We start from the raw sequence: 17,815 nt of genomic DNA on the forward strand, positions 1-17,815 counted from the left end.
TTGTAATTATTCTTGGATTCGTACAAATTTGGAACCAACTCTCAATATATGAGTGAATGTCTTCGCACTATGAGGTCAATGTCTTCTAAACCGATTTATCTTCAAAATCTTCTAAGAATGCATATGACCTCTTCCCCTTCCCTCGCATCTCTAATGTTGTCGCAGGTACATGTCCATGGGAGAATCCCTTGGTTCTTATAGTGTTCATTCATTTGCAGAGTTCTTACAGCATCACATCAATTCTCCCGAAGCTAATTCCTGTCTGACCAGCAGAAGGAAGCCTTTGCATGTTCTGAAGCCATTCAGTCTGAAATTCATGGCGACAGAAAAATCAGTCAGGAAGGGCGGCAGACAGCGCCGTGAAAACACTGCTAAGGACCTGCCACCGGATCTCTATGAGCTATATAAGTCAGATCCAGAAGAGAACTATGGAGAACGCAAGAACCGAATCCAATGGATTCGCAGACATTGGGCAGAGGAATGGTTCAAGTATAGATTTGTCACTGACGAATATGCTGAAAAGAATGCCATCAAGGGCCCCTGGGGAGATATTATATACAAAGGTCTTCATCCCAAGTCGAAGTCTGAAGCTATTGCTCAAAGGCTTCTACCCTTGCATGATCCGTGGACCTCAGCCTGCTAATGCCGACCCATCCTCTCTATTATGGCATCGTGAAGACAATCTCTTTAAGTGCAACTTCCGGTTTGCCAAAACTTCTGCCAAAGAGAACAAGAAGTCACTTGGGATAGACTTCAAACCCGGTCCCTCTGCTCCTCGTGCCGACGGCACACGCGATGCTGAACCCAATATTGTTGGGCCCTTCTACAACCTTGAAGGTCTCATCACTCACATTCAGGTTCAAGGGGCTGCCGTGGATCACTCTGCAGATGACGCTGATTCTGACAAAGCGCCTGCACCACCGAAGCCTGTGAAGCAAAAGAAACCAAAGGCTTCAAAGCCCCCCTCTGCACCGAAAGTCTCGCGAGCGAAGCCTCTGGCCACTGCACCGCCTGAAGCCAGTGTGCAGTCTGAAGATCTCTCTCGCATCTCCAAGTCTGACAAGATGAAGAAGCCCCTGCAACCAACTGGTCAAGCATTGACCCCTGCTGCTGTTCTGAGGAATGAGAAAGAAGCCATTGATCTGTCTAGCGACGACGACCTTGGAAATGATGTTCTTGAGCTGCTTATAAAGAGCAAGCAAGAGGCGGAAATCTTCAATGATCTTCCCCTCTTTGATGTGGAGATCCTGTACAAGTTCATTGATGAGTGGTTCGACAGCCCAGACCTCAGTTTTGATGATCTTCAACTCCCAATTGGCCTCAGCGTCTCCTTCCATGGAGCCATTACTCCTGAGCTGACTCTTGCACAGAGAATTGTTGAGCTGAAGCACAAGATTGATTATGAAAAGGCTCAGTTCAAGAAGCACATGGCCAAGCTCAACGTGGAAGACGTCCAAAACTTCAAGGTCATGTTGCATGAGCTCAAGGAGGCATTCCACAAGAAACGTGAAGAAGCTAAAGGTTCTCGAGAGCGCATGAAACACCTGGCTACCAAATGTGTTCAAGGCTACAATGAAGCTGAAAAGAGCAAGGCTCTGGGGCGACCTGGCATCGACCCCAGAATGGCTGCCAAGAAGAAGAAGAAGCCTGCTGTGGCCCAACCAGAAGCATCAAGGCAGGAAGAACCTCGCATTGTCTTCCCGGCCAGTATGACAGGCTCGAAGCCTAAGGTCCCCACAATGTCTTCGGAGCTCAAGAAAACAAGGGCAGCTGAAGCCGAAGCCCGAAAGCGCAAGACCAAGCCCACCACTGATGGTGCTCCACGACCAGGAAGAGAAAAACCAAGAAGAAAGATCGGGCTGCTCCCACAGAGCCCCTTGTCGCCGAGCCAATCTCAGTTGCTCGTCCTGCGTCTGAACACCGTGAGCACCAGTTGATAGTTCATGAGCCTGCTTCCATAGAGGCTCCAGAAGTTGAAGACATTCCAGCTGTTGACCCCTCCGCAGCTGAAGACAATGGTCATCGAGACAATGTTGAAGATGATGAAGTCCTTCCTCAGATCGAACACAATGTGGTATCATCGCCTGTTCTCACGAACAGTGAACTCATCAGCATTGGTCGTCCATTGACGCCAATTTCTCAGGATGTCTCATGGGCTGATCACCCACAAGACTCCCCCCATCAAGAAGAATCACCAAGTACTCCCCCACCTCAAGTCACCACTTCGGTGCTTGAAGACAATGACTTTGTGGCCCAACCAACTCCATCTTCACAAGCGTCACTAGTGTTCCGCAGGCTTCGCAAAGGACCACGGCCACAGGTCAATCTGTCAAGTGTTCCAGAAGGAGAAGAGCGCCCATCCGTTTCACACCAAGTCTTTCCTGAAGCCTCTCCTACTACGAACATCCCCGAGTCTGAAGCCAAAGCGGCTGAAGATACTCTGGCTGCATCAGCCGATGAACAAGAATAACCAATAGATGAAGAACGTGTTGCTACACCCCCGTCCAACCCTGAAGTTGTTCTCAAGGAGAATGTGTCCGACTCTCCAGCTACTCGAGTGGAGGTTGAAAACTCTGAGGCGGCCACTAACACCAACACTGAGGCCAGTGACATTGTCATGGCCGAAGCTAATGTGGCGCCTGAAGCTAATGTGGTACCAGAAGTGATTGCACCTGAAGCCAATGCTGCTCCTGACGCAAATCTGCAGCCAGAAGTCAATGACACTGCTCCTGTACCGCCTCCATGGCCACACACCCTTGAGAAAGCATTCTATCAAGGCCAACTTACCACCATCCGCTGGCCCATTCTGGTTCCTCCACCTGCTGCCGGTCCGCAATTTGACTATCATGTGGAGCACATGCCTCAGGTCCAGAAGCCAAAGCCAAGGCTGCCAAGGTTTCTAGGTACTACAACTTCACCAGGATCATTTAATCTGAATGGCTTCAAGGCACACAACACATTCTTTGACAGTGCCAAGAACCCCTACACAAGGCCAAGAATCTCATCAGATTGATTCTGGAGTTATCAGCAACGCAGTTACTATTCCTACATCTTATACAATCAGGGGCGCATTTTCCCTCATATGCGTCTAGACAGCTGAAAGAGCTAGTGATCAACTAGAGGGGGGGAGTAGGCAATTTTTATGAAAGTCTTCAAAACATGGAAGTTTCGAACACAAACGATAGAAATAAACCTATTACCATGCAGCGAAAGGTAGACTACACTAGGCAAACCATAGTCAAGTATTCAATGAAGTGAAAGCACAATGACTAATAGCAGCTAGGCAGTAAAGATCAGGTAGGAAGATATTGTGAAGCCAATCAGAACAAGCAGTTACTCAGTGAAGACAAAAGATAATGCAATCATACAATGACTTCACAAGGACCAACAGTAAGTAAAGGGAAGGATGAAACCAGTGACTCGTTGAAGACAATGATTTGTTGGACCAGTTCCAGTTGCTATGACAACTGTACGTCTGGTTAGGGAGGCTGAGATTCAACTCAGAAGACCTCGTCTTCACCTTATTCCCCTTGAGCTAAGGACACCCAGTCCTCGCCCAATCACTCAGGTAAGTCTTCAAGGTATACTTCCAAACCTTCACAGACTTCGTTCACCGGCGATCCACAATGACTCTTGGATGCTCAGAACACGACGCCTAACCGGCTGGAGGATTCATAGTCCTCAAGTGTAATAAGTCTTCAGATCACACAGACAGGAAGACTTAAGTGATGCCTAACACTCTTTGGCTCTGGGTGTTTAGGGCTTTATCCTCGCAAGGAATTCTCTCCCGAAGGCTTCGAGGTGGGTTGCTCTCAAACGACAAAAGCCGTACTCTAACTCTGAGCAGCCAACCGTTTATGGTTGTAGGGGGTGGGCTATTTATAGCCCCTTGGCAACCCGACCTAGTTTGTCCGAAATGACCCTGGGTCGCTAAGGAACTGACACGTGTTCCAACGGTCAGATTTCAAACACACACAGCAACTTTACTTGGGCTACAAGCAAAGCTGACTTATCCAACTCTGGACAAGATTTGCTCTCATAGTCTTCACTCGAAGACATAGGATTTTGGTTAAGCATCACTTCAGTCATTCTGACTGGTTCACTTGGACCCCATTTAATAGTACGGTGGTTCCTATGACTCAACAAAGAAGAAAAAGAACGACGAAAGAACTAAGTCTTCACGCTCCATAGTCTTCATGCGATGTCTTCTCTTGTCATAGTCTTCAATGTGAATGTCTTCACATACCACCTTTGACTTCAATGTCTTCTTACATTTTTAGGGGTCATCTCTAGTAGGAAAACCGACTCAATGAGGGACTTCTACCTGTGTCATCCTACAATTTTCACAAACACATGAGTCCCTCAACTAGGTCTTGTCGGATTTCGGGTTCCGATAGACCCTTGAGGTTCGAACACTAGGGTGCGTGCGGAGATTTCACCTTCTACCTACCTGCACCCCTCCGCCTCGCTAAGATCTAAGCTATGGAAATAACAACACAAGAGACACAGGGTTTATACCGGTTCGGGCCACCGTTGTGGTGTAATACCCTACTCCAGTGTGTGGTGTGGTGGATTGCCTCTTGGCCTGATGATGATGAACAATACAAGGAAGAACAGCCTCGCGAGGGTCTGTTCTTGGCTGGGGTGATGAACTGCTGGGAGGAGTTCAATCACCCTTCTCTCTCTCTCTCTCTCTCTCTCTCTCTTCTCGATTCTCTCTCTCTGATTTCGATCCGATCCCCCCTACCCTGCGGGTGGCTGGTCCTATTTATAGGCAAAGGCCCTGGGCCTCTTCCCAAATATTGAGCGGGAAGGGCGCCAACAATTGGCCATTTTGAAGGGGAACATCTGGTACACTTATCCTGACTAAAGTTGGTCCTCGCGTGCCAAAGACTCTGGTGGTGACGCTGGCTTGGGCTCCACAATGACTTCCTCCCTGCCGTTGGACTGTTCTTGGTCTTGTTGCACCGAAACGGGCGCCTTTGCTTGACGCTCCCGCCTGCGCTTGCTCCCTTTGCACCAAAGAGGAAAGGAGGAAACTGCGCGGGCTGGCGCCCGCCTGGCGCCCTTGGTTGTCATGGCTTGCGTCATGGGCACCTCGTGAGGTACCCCGCCTTGATCTCCGCCTCCTCGCAAGCCAGCCTGATGAGGCCGTGCCTGAGGAAGCTCCGTGTCGTCCGCCCCGTGAGGCTTGGCCCCTCGCGAGGGTCTTGGGTCTATGTTGATGAAGATGGGCCGTGCTGGGCCCCCCTTTGAGCCATGCCACAGGCCGCAGGCAGGCAGGTCTGGGGACCCCCGTTCCTAGAACGCCGACAGTAGCCCCCGGGCCCAAGGCGTGCCCGGACTTGGCCGTGCAGGGAGGCGAAAGGGCAAGGGCAAAGCGCCGCGGGCCCTAACAGCCTGCGGCCTTGGGCGCCACATGGCGGTTGATTGGACGTGAGCACCTCAGCAACCGCGCGAGTTGATAAAGGAGCGGCATCTGCCTGGCTTTGCTTTCTGCTCTCTCCGGTTGCTGCTCAGATCCCCTTTCTTGCGCCTCTCCTTCATTCCTCCAAAATTTCCAGATCTACTCCGACCGCGTGATCTAGGAAGCCATGGCGCCTCGTCAGTCACCGGCCGGAGCTTGGTACTCGTCTGCCCTGGACTCGCCGAACGTGTCGGAGGCGAGCCTCGCCCGGTTGCGCCGGATGGCGGCGGCGCAGGGCATCGACGGGGCGAATGTGTTCAAGGCCGGCCCCGCCACCCCTGAGGGCCAAGGGAGCACCTTCTATCCGTTCTTTGTAAGCGCCATTGCTGCTGGCCTGGTGCCTCTCTTCTCCGAGTTCTTCTTCTCTATCCTCCGCCATTATAAGCTACAGGCTCTGCATCTCCACCCCAACTCCGTCCTTCTCCTGGCAATCTTCGCCTATTACTGCGAGGCTCACGTAGGGGTGCAGCCCTTAGTGGCCTTGCCGCGCCACTACTTCTACCTCCGGACCTCTCGCGGTCCTGCTTCTGCATGCACGAGCTTCATCACGTACGGTGGCGCCATTGCCATTTCGAACCAAGGGAAAAGGATTGAGGGCTTCAGGAGCAAGTGGGTCTTGGCAGATGCTGGGCGCATCCACCCTCGGCTGATCTTGCCCATGGAGCAACCCACGAGCTCCAGCGATTGGGGTCGAGCGGAGCTCGCGGACCCCCGCGCGAAGCTGGTGTTGGAGAAGATGGACGCGGATCTGAGGCCGGCCAACATGGCGGCGGCGAAGCTGACCGACGCGTCGCTGCTGAGGGAATTCCTGGAGCACCAGCTGGCGCCGCTTTGGCAGTACTCACTTCCGATGTGGAGGCCCCATCCGATCCCCGCGGCCTTGGCCGACGGAGATCTGGTTGCGGTCCTCCAATCTCTGGTCGGGGGCGATGTGGCGAGGTTGGAGGGCGCTCCTACGCCCTTGTTCCTCCGCGACGACTGGGACAAGGTAGTGGAGTCCATGCCCGTCTTCAACGGGGACGGGCCCGTGCCCATGGAAACTCCCGGGGAATCGGTGGACGTGTCCTCCGACGACTCTAGCGAAGAGGAGGAAGGAGGGGAGCGGGAAAAAGGGCCTAACTCCGAGGCGACTGACGGAGAGTCGAGGGCTCCCCTCCCCCGGCGCAGGTCCCGCATTCTCCGCCTCTCTCCGAGCGATGACGACGAGGATGATGACGAGCAGGACGGCGGGAGCTTGCCCCCCGATCTCGAAGAAGGACAGGACCGGGCTGATGTCCCGCGGGTCTACCCCGGACCCGAGGCGGACCGCAGACGCGCCTTCCGCTTCCAAGCTTCCCGAGGTTGACCCTTCTAGCCGGCTTTTAGGCTTCAAATTTGGCCGGAGGCTGCTTGAGCTCAGTGGCGACGACCCGTAAGCGCTTGATTCTTGTCTTTATTTCTTGTTCTGCTTCTGCGGCTTGACGTCCGCATCTCTTGGATAAGCTGGCGCCCGCAGCAAAGAAGCCGAAGGGAGCCCCTGAGGTTCCATCCGTGGCAGCGCCTCTGCCCGCGAAGGAGGGTGACCGCGACGCACAGGCTTCTCCTGCCCGGTTGTCCTCGCGAGGCCTGGCTGAGCCGGCTAGGGCGAGCTCAGCCCCCATGGCCCAAGTGACTCCAGAGGTGCCTTTGCCTGCTGCCGCCACTACAACCGTTGGGGCGCAGTAGGCTCCGCCTCAGGATGCTGTGGTCGCGCTGCCGCCTTCTCCTCCTACTCCACCGGCTGCTGTCTCTCCGACTCCTCATGCTGTTCTGGATCGTGCTGCTGCTGAGCTGGACCGACTACGGCAGGATCTTCTTGGCGCCGACCCTCGCTTGGTGGCCGGGCGCTTGGAGCTGGCTTCAGGATGGGTTCGCTCCGACGCTTCGATTCGGGCGGTGCTGGTTCAGGCCTCAACGGCTTGCGATGAGGAGAGGCAGGCCGTCCTTGAGGCGAAGGTTGCTTGTGACGTAGCCCTGGGGGAGGTGGTCGACGTCCGTGGTCACGGCAAGGCGCTGGAGGACGAGCTGCAAGGCCTGTGGGACCAGCTCGCGAAAGAGGCCCACCTTCGCCAAGAGTAGGAAGAAGGCGTGAAGGCTCGCGAGGCGGCCGTCAAGGAGAGGGAGGTCAAGCTCAGGAGGCGCCGTGACCGCCTAGGCGCGCTGGAGCAGGAGTTGGGGGCGAGGAAGGCCAAGCTGGACGACAAGGCCCAGGTTCTTGCCGAGGACCGTGTGGCCTTCGCGGAGATGGAGGCGAAGGCTCGCTCCTCGCTGAGGACGCTTTACGACAGCGGCCTGGAGAGCCCGCTGGCTGGCGCCGAGGACGGCCCCGCCAAGCTGCTTCCCTTCCTGGTTCGCGCTCTTGAAGACGTCGCCCTTGGCCTTGGCCCCACGGCCGAGGCCGAGGCGCGTGTCCTGTCTTCTGCAGTGCTGACGCGGGTCCTCACCCACATCTACCTTCGCGATCCCCGCGTCGACCTCGACAGCTTGCTGGAGCCAGTAAGCGGCGAGCGTGCCGCTGCTGCTGCCGAGGCCGTGAAGGGTCGCGCGGAGGCTCTGCTGGGGAAGTCCCGGGCCTTCAGCACCAAGCCGAAGCAAGGCGCTGCCGACCCCGCTGCTCCATGAGGCGAACCCACTCCGCGCTGCTCCACCACCGACAAGTGACTCCGTTGTGGCTCCTGTCCTGCCTTTAATTCCTGCACATGTATCATGCCTCGGGGAGGCGTTTAAACTTGCGTTTGACATTGAGATAACAGTGTGGACTGTAATATTTGCTTTTGAATTCCTTGAAATTTACGCTTTTCCTTCCTACTTGCTTATGTTCTACGCCGACAGAGCCCGGCCCCGCGCATACCTCAGCCGCCGTTAGCCCCGACCGGAAACCAGGACGGGACCAAGGAGTGAGGGGCTACGTGACAAGTTAGGCTCCTGAGTCGCGATGCTCAGGAGTCCCCCTTGGCGCACGAACAACAAGTAGGGAGGTGTGATGTGGGTGGATCTACCATTCTACATCTGTAGAGCCCGGCCGCGCGCATACCTCAACCGCCGTTAGCCTTTCGGAACTAAGGAGTGAGGGGCTACGTGACCAGTTAGACTCCCGAGTCGCGATGCTCAGGAGTCCCCCTTGATGCTCAAACGACCTTCGTACCTTGATTCCGCTCGGGGAGAGACGGGCGATGAACTAGGCCCGGAGGGGCCTGGCTGGGTGGCGTGCGTCTGGGCGTGACCCAGGCGCAGCCCCCGTGCCCAGCCCCCTCGCGCGACACTCCTGAGGGAAGGCGTTACGATGAGGCTAGACACTGAGCTCTGGGCTCCCTGAGGTTGGTGCGGCCCGGGGGCCGCCCTCAGTTGTTTATCACCAGCGCGGAGCATAGCGCTTCCATATGTGTACGGGCATAGCCGCTCCTCGGCAGTGTCGTCAGCCAGCGCGGAGCATGGTGCTTCCACTGGTACGTGGGAGGGGGCTCCCCTCCGGGAGGAGCCCCCGGGGCGTGTACAGCCCCACCCTGACACGTGGCTGGCACGATAGGGCCTGGCGAGGTGTATCTGGGCACCCGTGAGCCAGCGCGGGACTCACGGGCCCCTACCTCTAGGCGGGTTGCGCCTGGCACTGGGCCTTATCTTGTGATGTGTCCCTGCAAACTTGGTTAGATGCCGGCACTCTACGTCCTCGGGTCCCGGCCCTCGAGCTGGTCTCAGCCATCGCTGGTATGCCAGGTCGCGATGCCGTGGACAAGGCCAGAGGGTGAGGGCTGGAGAGCCAGTAAGAGCCCTGAGTCGCGATGCTTAGGTACCCCCCCTTTAACGTGCAAGTGGTCGGCATGGAGAAGAAGAGGTGCCATGGACAGGCATCAAATAATCAAGCATGGTGGGTTGAACGCATAGCCGGAAATAAACGCAAAAGGGATACATGCCGCTGGGCCTGGCCCGAGCGACTTGGGGGATGATGCAGCCCGAAGGGCGCCCCCAACAAGGTAAGCTAACAACATGAAATAAAAGGGATACATGCCGCAGGGACGGACCCACGCGGCCTGGGAATAATGCAGCCCTGGGGGGGCGCTCCCAGCTGGAAGTAAACTAGAAAGATGTCACTTGATGATATTGAGGACGAAGGAGTGTTGGTGTAGCAGATTCGGTGGGCTGCCGAAGCCGATCCTCACGAGCCCCCAGGCCTAGGGGCCTCGGGAGGCTCCGGAGGTGCTGGTGGCTCCTCGCGGGCCATCTCCATCTCCGCCAGGGCTGCGGACGCCTGGCCTCTTGTGCCTCCATGATGCCCCTCATGAGGCGCTGGTACGTGGCAGCCGCGTTCGGCAAGCCGTAAGGCATGCGAACGTAGCTGTGGGGTAGACCTTCGCAGCACCCCACTCGCGAGGGCCAGGGGCGCTCCAGAGAGGCGACTCGGTTGAGCCCTAGTATGTCGATGCAGACGCGCAGCCCACCATCCTCGCCTGGATGGGGAGCCACAACTGGTAGGCGGCGGCCGCCTTTCATGACTCTTGACTCCTGTAGCTCCTGAATGGCCTTGCTGACGAACTCCTGAGGGTCTAGCTCTCCTTGCCTTACTCCTTCTTGAGGGAAACGTGCTTCGAAACACGCCTCCATGTGGTGCCCAAGCGCCTCCCTCGTGACCTTAGCCATGTCGGTGGCCCTCCAGGGGAGAGCCCCCAAGCCCTGCCTAAGGAGGGCGCCGGGCGCGCTTTCCTATGCGATGGAAGGAGGTTCCCCCTGGGCAGGCGCGGGCCCTGAGGGGCCTGCCTCCTGAGGGGCCGTGCCTGACGATGTCTTCTTTTTCTTGGGGGCGGTCTCGGGAAGCCTCCTGCTTCCGCGATCCGGGTCTTCCAGTGACGCGGCCTGAAAGGCTCGTTCCAGGGAACACACCGCATCCTTCTCTTCATAGGGCACCGTGATGACTCCGCCACTTCCTGGCATCTTGAGGACGTTGTAGCCGTGGTGAGTTACGGCCATGAACTTGGCCAGCGCTGGGTACCCAAGGATGGTGTTGTACGGCAGGCGAATGTGAGCGACGTCGAAGTCGATGAGCTCGATGCAGTAGTTGTCGCGTGCCCCGAAGGTGACAGGGAGGCGGACCTGCCCAATCGGGACCGTGGAGCCGTCGGTGACTCCGGAGAAAGGCTTGGTTGGCTGAAGCTGGCTGTAGGGCACTTGGAGATTGTTGAATGTTTCCGCGGACAGGACGTTGAGCCCTGCCCCGCCATTGATGAGGGTCCTGGTGACCACCATATTGCTGATGATTGGGGAACAAAGCATCGGGAGGAATCCAGCTGTAGCCGCACACTTGAGCTGATCTGTTGAGCTGAACGTGATGGCGCACGCCGACCACCTGAGAGGGCGCGCGGCTTCGAGCTTGGGGAGGACTGCATTCACTTCGCGGGCGAACTGCTTGAAGATGCATTGAGAGGCTGGGGCTTGAGCCCCGCCCAGGATGCAGGCGATCGCGCGCGACTCCTGGAAGCCCCCAGCCCCCTCGTCCTGATGGCGGTCCTCGTTTCTCCTTGGCTGCGGCGGCAGCGGAGGGAGGCCTGCGTTGCCTTGCGGGCGATCCTCGCGAGGCTGATCCCTCCAGTCTCCCTCGCGAGGCGGGTCTTGCCAGCGATCCTCGCGAGGTCGATCGCGCCACCCTTGGCACGGGCAGCAGTCTTCCCAGCGTCCTACGTTCCTTCCTCCTCCTCGACCGTAGCCCCGGTCACCGCGGTCGGGGCGACGGCCGATCCTTCCTTCTCGCACGGCTCGGAGCTCTTGACATTCGTTGGTGTTGTGGGTGTGGAGGTCATGGTACACACAGTACCGACTGCCCTTGGAAGGTTCGGGCTGATCTCTGCCCCGCTTGGTGTCTGGTTCTACCGCGAGCACGGCAGCCCCCTTGCGCTTCACATCCTTGGCCTTGGGCTTCTTCTCTTCTGGGTCTGCGGCAGGCAGCTCGAGGAGGGAGAGACGCCCTTCATCAGCCCTGGCGCATTTGGTTGCCAAGTTGAACAGCTCCAAGGAAGTGCACAGGTCTTCATGCATCGCCAGCTCCTCCTTCATCTTGGCATCGCGCACGCCGTCGGAGAAGGCTGAGATGATGGCCTCCTCGGTCACCTTGGGAATCTTGAGGCGTGCGTTGTTGAAGCGCTGGATGTACTTCTACAGGGTCTCTCCGGGTTGTTGCTTGATGCGGCGCATGTCGCTCACGGCGGGTGGCCGGTCGTGAGTACCTTGGAAGTTGGCGATGAAGCGGGTGCGCATCTCGTCACAGGAGGAGATTGTGCCTGGAGCCAGGTTCAGGAGCCAGGTGCGGGCCCCGTCCTTGAGCGCCATGGGAAACCAGTTCGCCATGACCTTCTCGTCTCCGTTGGCAGCTTCGATGCCCAGCTCATAGAGCTGGAGGAACTCCGCAGGGTCGGCCGAGCTGTCGTAACGAGGAGGCAGGTATGGCTTGAACTTGCCGGGCCACGCGACGCTGCGTAGCTCGGTGGTGAAGGCACGACAGCCTGCTGTGGCCACGGGAGGCCTTGGGTGATGGAGAGCTTGGTCTTGCATGTCCCCACGCGTTGCAGCTGGGAGCAGCGTGGGGTCTTGACGTGCGGGAGCAGGAGCATGGTCGCGACGTGCTGGAGCAGGGAGCGCCTGGGCAGCTTCTTGCGGGCGAGGGACTTCTTGGCAGCTCTGCTCTTGCCGCGCTGGCACCTGATGGAGCGGGTTCCGCCCAGGGGCCACGCGCCTTGGAGCCATGGCGCCTTCTTGAGGAGGAGGCGGCCGGGGCGCCACCGGAGCTTTGTCGCCCGCGCGGGGCGGGGTGCGGTGCAGCGGAACGGACGGCACAGGAGAGCCCCCTGCGGCGCGGACGAGCTCGGTTACGTGGTCGAGCCATTCTTCGTAGACGTCATCGACGGGACGGTAGCGCAGGAGCTCGTTTGCCGCGATGAGCGCAGCTTGAGCCTCCATGGGTGCGTGGAGCGCGGGGGACGAAGAACCAGCTAGGGTGAGCGAGGGAGTAGCGGTGCGGCCGTCTTGCCGCACGGACGGATGCTGAGACGACGCTTGCTGCTCGTCCCCCGCCAGGCCGGTGGCGGCATTGACGGCAGGTGACGGGGAACGGCGAGGACGCCCGACGACAGGAGCCGTCTGGGCGACGCGGGAAGCGAGAGCGGCCCGGCGCTCGGCGCGGGCCCGACGAGCGTCAGACATTGACCCGATGGTCAGAGGAGAACGGGGTGGTGGAAGATGAATTCCGGCGCACCCCTACCTGGCGCGCCAAATGTCGGATTTCAGGTTCTGGCAGACCCTTGAGGTTCGAACACTAGGGTGCGCGCGGAGATTTCACCTTCTACCTACCTGCACCCCTCCGCCTCGCTAAGATCTAAGCTATGGAAAGAACAACACAAGAGACACAGGGTTTATACTGGTTCGGGCCACCGTTGTGGTGTAATACCCTACTCCAGTGTGTGGTGTGGTGGATTGCCTCTTAGGCTGATGATGATGAACAATACAAGGAAGAACAGCCTCGCGAGGGTCTGTTCTTGGCTGGGGTGATGAACTGCTTGGAGGAGTTCAATCACCCTTCTCTCTCTCTTCTCGATTCTCTCTCTCTGATTTCGATCCGATCCCCCCTACCCTGCGGGTGGCTGGTCCTATTTATAGGCAAAGGCCCTAGGCCTCTTCCCAAATATTGAGCGGTAAGGGCGCCAACAATTGGCCATTTTGAAGGGGAACATCTGGTACACTTATCCTGACTAAAGTTGGTCCTCGCCTGCCAAAGACTCTGGTGGTGACGCTGGCTTGGGCTCCACAATGACTTCCTCCCTGCCGTTGGACTAGTCTTGGTCTCGTTGCACCGAAACGGGCGCCTTTGCTTGACGCTCCCGCCCGCGCTTGCTCCCTTTGCAGCAAAGAGGAAAGGAGGAGACTGTGCGGGCTGGCGCCCGCCTGGCGCCCTTGGTCGTCATGGCTTGCGTCACGGGCACCTCATGAGGTACCCTGCCTTGATCTCTCCCCCTCCTCGCAAGCCAGCCTGATGAGGCCGTGCCTGAGGAAGCTCCGTGTCGTCCGCCCCGCGAGGCTTGGCCCCTCACGAGGGTCTTGGGTCTGTGTTGATGAAGATGGGCCGTGCTGGGCCCCCCTTTGAGCCACGCCACAGGCCGCAGGCAGGTAGGTCTGGGGACCCCCGTTCCCAAAACACCGACAGGTTTGTCGTCAATACTCCAAAACTAACTAGGGGTGGAACTAGATGCATTTACAATCTCCCCCTTTTGGTGATTGATGACAAACTAGTTGAAGTTTTCAACGGGGAATAAAATTTGTGAAATTGTAAAGGATAGGTTATTGTCTTCATAAGTGGCAAAGGCTCCCCCTGAAGATGTGCATATAAGTAATTTGCTTTTGGTATGCAAATGCACATGGCAGGTTGTACTTGTGGAGATCCTCTTCAACTTATGATGACAATTCATCATGCATGAAAAGTATGTGAAGATAATGACATGCATAATGAAAAATGGACGTCAGCAAAATGATCTAAGTGTGGAATTTATCGTCGCATGCGGAATTTATCATCGCATCACAGAATAGCAAATAAGTAGCAGACGACCATCGAGTTTGAGTGCTACAACTCAAAGAACCAAATGTATCAAGACGCGAGAGTTGTAAACACTAGGCAAAATATAAAACTACCGTCCATATGAACCCACTTGAAGACTATCAAACTCATATGCTTCTCCCCCTTTTGTCAGTAAGGACCAAAAAGGTTTGAAGACACAGAGCACCTACTCGTCCCCGTGAGGAGTTGGTGAAGCAGCAGGGTCTTCGGTGTTGGTTGGCGGTGCAGACGAACTCGGTGCAGTGTTGATTCGCGCTGAAGGTGGTGAAGTAGCATCGTCTTCATCATCGATGACACGTGCATTCACTGTTGCAGCAGAGGAGGAGAACTCAGAGTCTTCAAGAGATGGAGTTCGTCGCAGCACAGTCCTTCTTGGAGGTGTTGAGTCAAACTTGAAGCGTTCAGAGAAGCCATCCTCTTGAAGATCATCTTCAGAACACATAAGTGTCGGCCCTTTCCATGTACGCCGACAGGTTTCATGGGCAACAAAGGCATTCTTGGTGGCAAGGTTGCGAATCCTGTTTATGTCCACCAAGAGAATTTGCATTTGGCGCTTCAGCCAGTCATGATGCTTATCCTGTTTCTGATGAAGGGCAACCAGAAGCTCTTGGTCATTGAGAACACGGGATCGCTTCTTTGGGCCATTGTGCAATGGTGCTTTCAGTGGCTTCAGTGAGGGCACGATGAGGTGCACGGGTAGTACCAGCCAGAGGATAAACACGAGTGACTGCTGGGTCACCTTCAATGTGTTGAGAGAAACTTTGCTTATCAGCATTCTGAAGACTATGGGGCTCCTTGGCAGGCTCTGGATAGATGGCTTCAACTAACATATCGACGTCGGGCAGAAAGATCCGATGATTGCGAGCAGAGGGCTGATAGGTGACAGCTGAGTGTAGTTTGATCAGCCGCATAATCCATGGAGCGTAAAACTTCAAGCCAAAGAGATCAGATCCTGATGCAGCAAGTTGGCGGATGAAGAAGTCTTGTGCATTGAAGCATTTGCCGTGAAGAATATGGAAGACCAAAGTCTTCATTGCACCTTCCAGCTTTGCATGTGGAGAATGTCCTTTGATGGGCCAGAGAGTTTGCCTTATAATGTGATAGATAGTGCGTGGCAGATACTCAAGGTCTTCAACAAAGAACTCCTTAGGATATGCAGCATCTGAAGGCAAAGGCTTCATCATGCTAAGCATCTGACTCATGTTTGGTCCAGGCTTGTGAAAAATACTCTCCATAGCTGCACTGTGAAGCTGACAACCAGGTTCATAAAGATCTCCTGAAGTGGGCAGACCAGTGAGCTCAATGATATCAAAGGCTTTGGCTTCATGATGAACATTGCCTGTCATCCACTCAAGGACCCAAGTCTTCGGATCTCTGTTGTAGCCACGAATATGAAGAGTGGCATAGAATTGGAGCAGCAATTCTTTGTTCCAGTGCTCCTTGTCAGTGATGAACGGAAACAATCCAGACTCTCTAAAGCAATCCAGAGCTTCTTCCAAACAAGGCAGACCAGTTATGGCTTCAGTGTCAAGACGCATATGAGGGAAAATGCGACCTTGATTGTACAGAATGCATGAGTAATAATTGCGCTGTTGATAGCTCCAGAACTGATTAGAAGATATTCTTGCCTTGGTGTAGGGGTTCTTGGCGCTATCAAAGAAGGTGTTGTGTGCCTTGAAGCCATAGATATTAAAAGATCTGGGTGCAGATGCAGTACCTGGAAACCTGGGCAACCTTGGCATTGGCTTCTGAACCTGAGGCCTGTGCTCAACATGATAGTCAAACTGAGGACCAGCAGCAGGCGGAGGAGTCAGAAAAGGCCATTTGACAGTGATAAGTTGGCCATAGTTGAATGCTTGCTCGATAGTGTGTGGCCTTGGTGGCGGAACAGGAGCAGTGGCATCAACAGAGGCGTCAGGCTGCACATCTGTTGCAGGTGCATCATTGGCTTCATTGGCCTCTAGCACAGTGTTAGGTGCAGGCTCCACAGTGTCTTCAGCCATGACCACGTCATTGGCTTCAGTGGTGTTAGTGGTGGCAGCCTCAGGATTCTCAACCTCCACTTCAGAAGCTGGAGGGTCGGTCACGTTCTCCTTGAGAACAACATCTTGGTGAGATGGGGGTGTAGCAACTCTTGGGGCTTCTTCTTCATCGGCTGATGCAGCTGGAACATCTTCAGCCATTTTGGCTTCGGATTCAGAGACAGTCACAGTAGGAGTGGCATCTGGAAACACTTGACATGCAACAGATTGGTGGTGCACTTCTCCTTCTGGAACGCTCGAAAGAGGGACTTGAGGCCTTGGTCCTTTGCGAAGCCTGCGTAGCACTGGCGACGCCTGTGGAGATGGATTTGGCTGGGCCTCAAAGTCGTCTTCTTCGTCTTGCATAGGTGGTGTGACTTGTTGTTGTTGGGGAGTACTTGGGGTGTCTTCTTGTTGTGGGTGATCAGCCCATGATGCATCCTGAGCAATTGGCATCAGAGGACGACCAATGCTGATGAGTTCGTTGTTCGTGAGAACAGGCGATGATACCAAGTTGTGCTCGATCTGAGGAAGAACTACATCATCTTTAACATTGTCATGGTGACCAATGTCTTCAGCAGCGGTGGGATCAACTGCTGGAATATCTTCAGCTTCAGGAGCCTCTGGGGAAGCAGGCTCATGAACTACCATCCGTCGTTTTTGATGCGAAGAGTCAGGATGAGCAACAGAGATGGGTTCTACAACAAGGGGCTCTGTGGGAGCAGCCCGATCTTTCTTGGTTCGGCGCTTCTTCTTGGAGGGAGCGACATTAGAAGCATCATGATTTTTCCTCTTTCTGGCTTCAGCCTTGGCAGTCCTCGTCTTCTTCAGTTCTGAAGTGGTTGACCGGACCTTTGGCTTCGAGCCAGTCATGCTGCTTAGAAAGACTATGCGTGGCTCTTCCCGCCTTGAAGGTGCAGATTGGTCTGTTGATGGCTTCTTCTTCTTTGCAGCCATTCTTGGCTCGATGCCAGGACGACCAAGAGCCTTGCGCTTCTCAGCCTCATTGTAGGCTTGCACACACTTGTTAGCCAGGCTCTTCATGCGCTCACGAGAACCTTTAGCTTCTTCACGCTTCTTGAGAAAGGCTTCCTTGAGCTCGTGCAGCATAATCTTGAAGTTTTTCACATCTTGCACACTGAGCTTGGCCATGTGCTTCTTGAACTAAGCTTTCTCATAGTCGATCTTTTGCTTCAGTTCAACGATGCACTGAGCTAGAGCTAGCTCAGAAGCAATGGCGCCAGTGAAGGCGACACTGAGGCCAATTGGAAGTTGGAGATCTTCAAAGCTGAGGTTGGGCGTGTCAAACCACTCATCAATGAAGTTATGGATGATTGCCACATCAAAGAGAGGCAAATCATTGAAGATCTCTGCTTCTTCCTTGCTCTTGATCAGTTGCACAAGAGCGTCATCTGCAAGATCTTCATCGCTGGACAGATCAATGGCGTTATTGCGCAGAATAGCAGCAGCAGTCAGTGCCTGATCAGTATTCTTTCTCATCTCAGTCTTCTTGGAGATACGTGATAGATCTTCAGACTGCACACTGTCTTCAGGAGGTGCAGTAGCCAGTGGCTTCGCACGTGAAGCTTTTGGAGGAGGAGCAGACTTTGAAGCTTTAGCCTTCTTCTGCGGCTTTGTAGTAGGAGCTGGGGCTTCATCAGTGTCGGCATCATCATCAGAATGATCCACTTTGGCACCTTGAACAGAAATGTGAGTGAT

Source organism: Triticum urartu, chromosome 2A (genome assembly GCF_056163025.1).
Source record: "Triticum urartu cultivar PI428250 chromosome 2A, HENAU_Tu73, whole genome shotgun sequence".
NCBI classification, from domain to species: domain Eukaryota; kingdom Viridiplantae; phylum Streptophyta; class Magnoliopsida; order Poales; family Poaceae; genus Triticum; species Triticum urartu.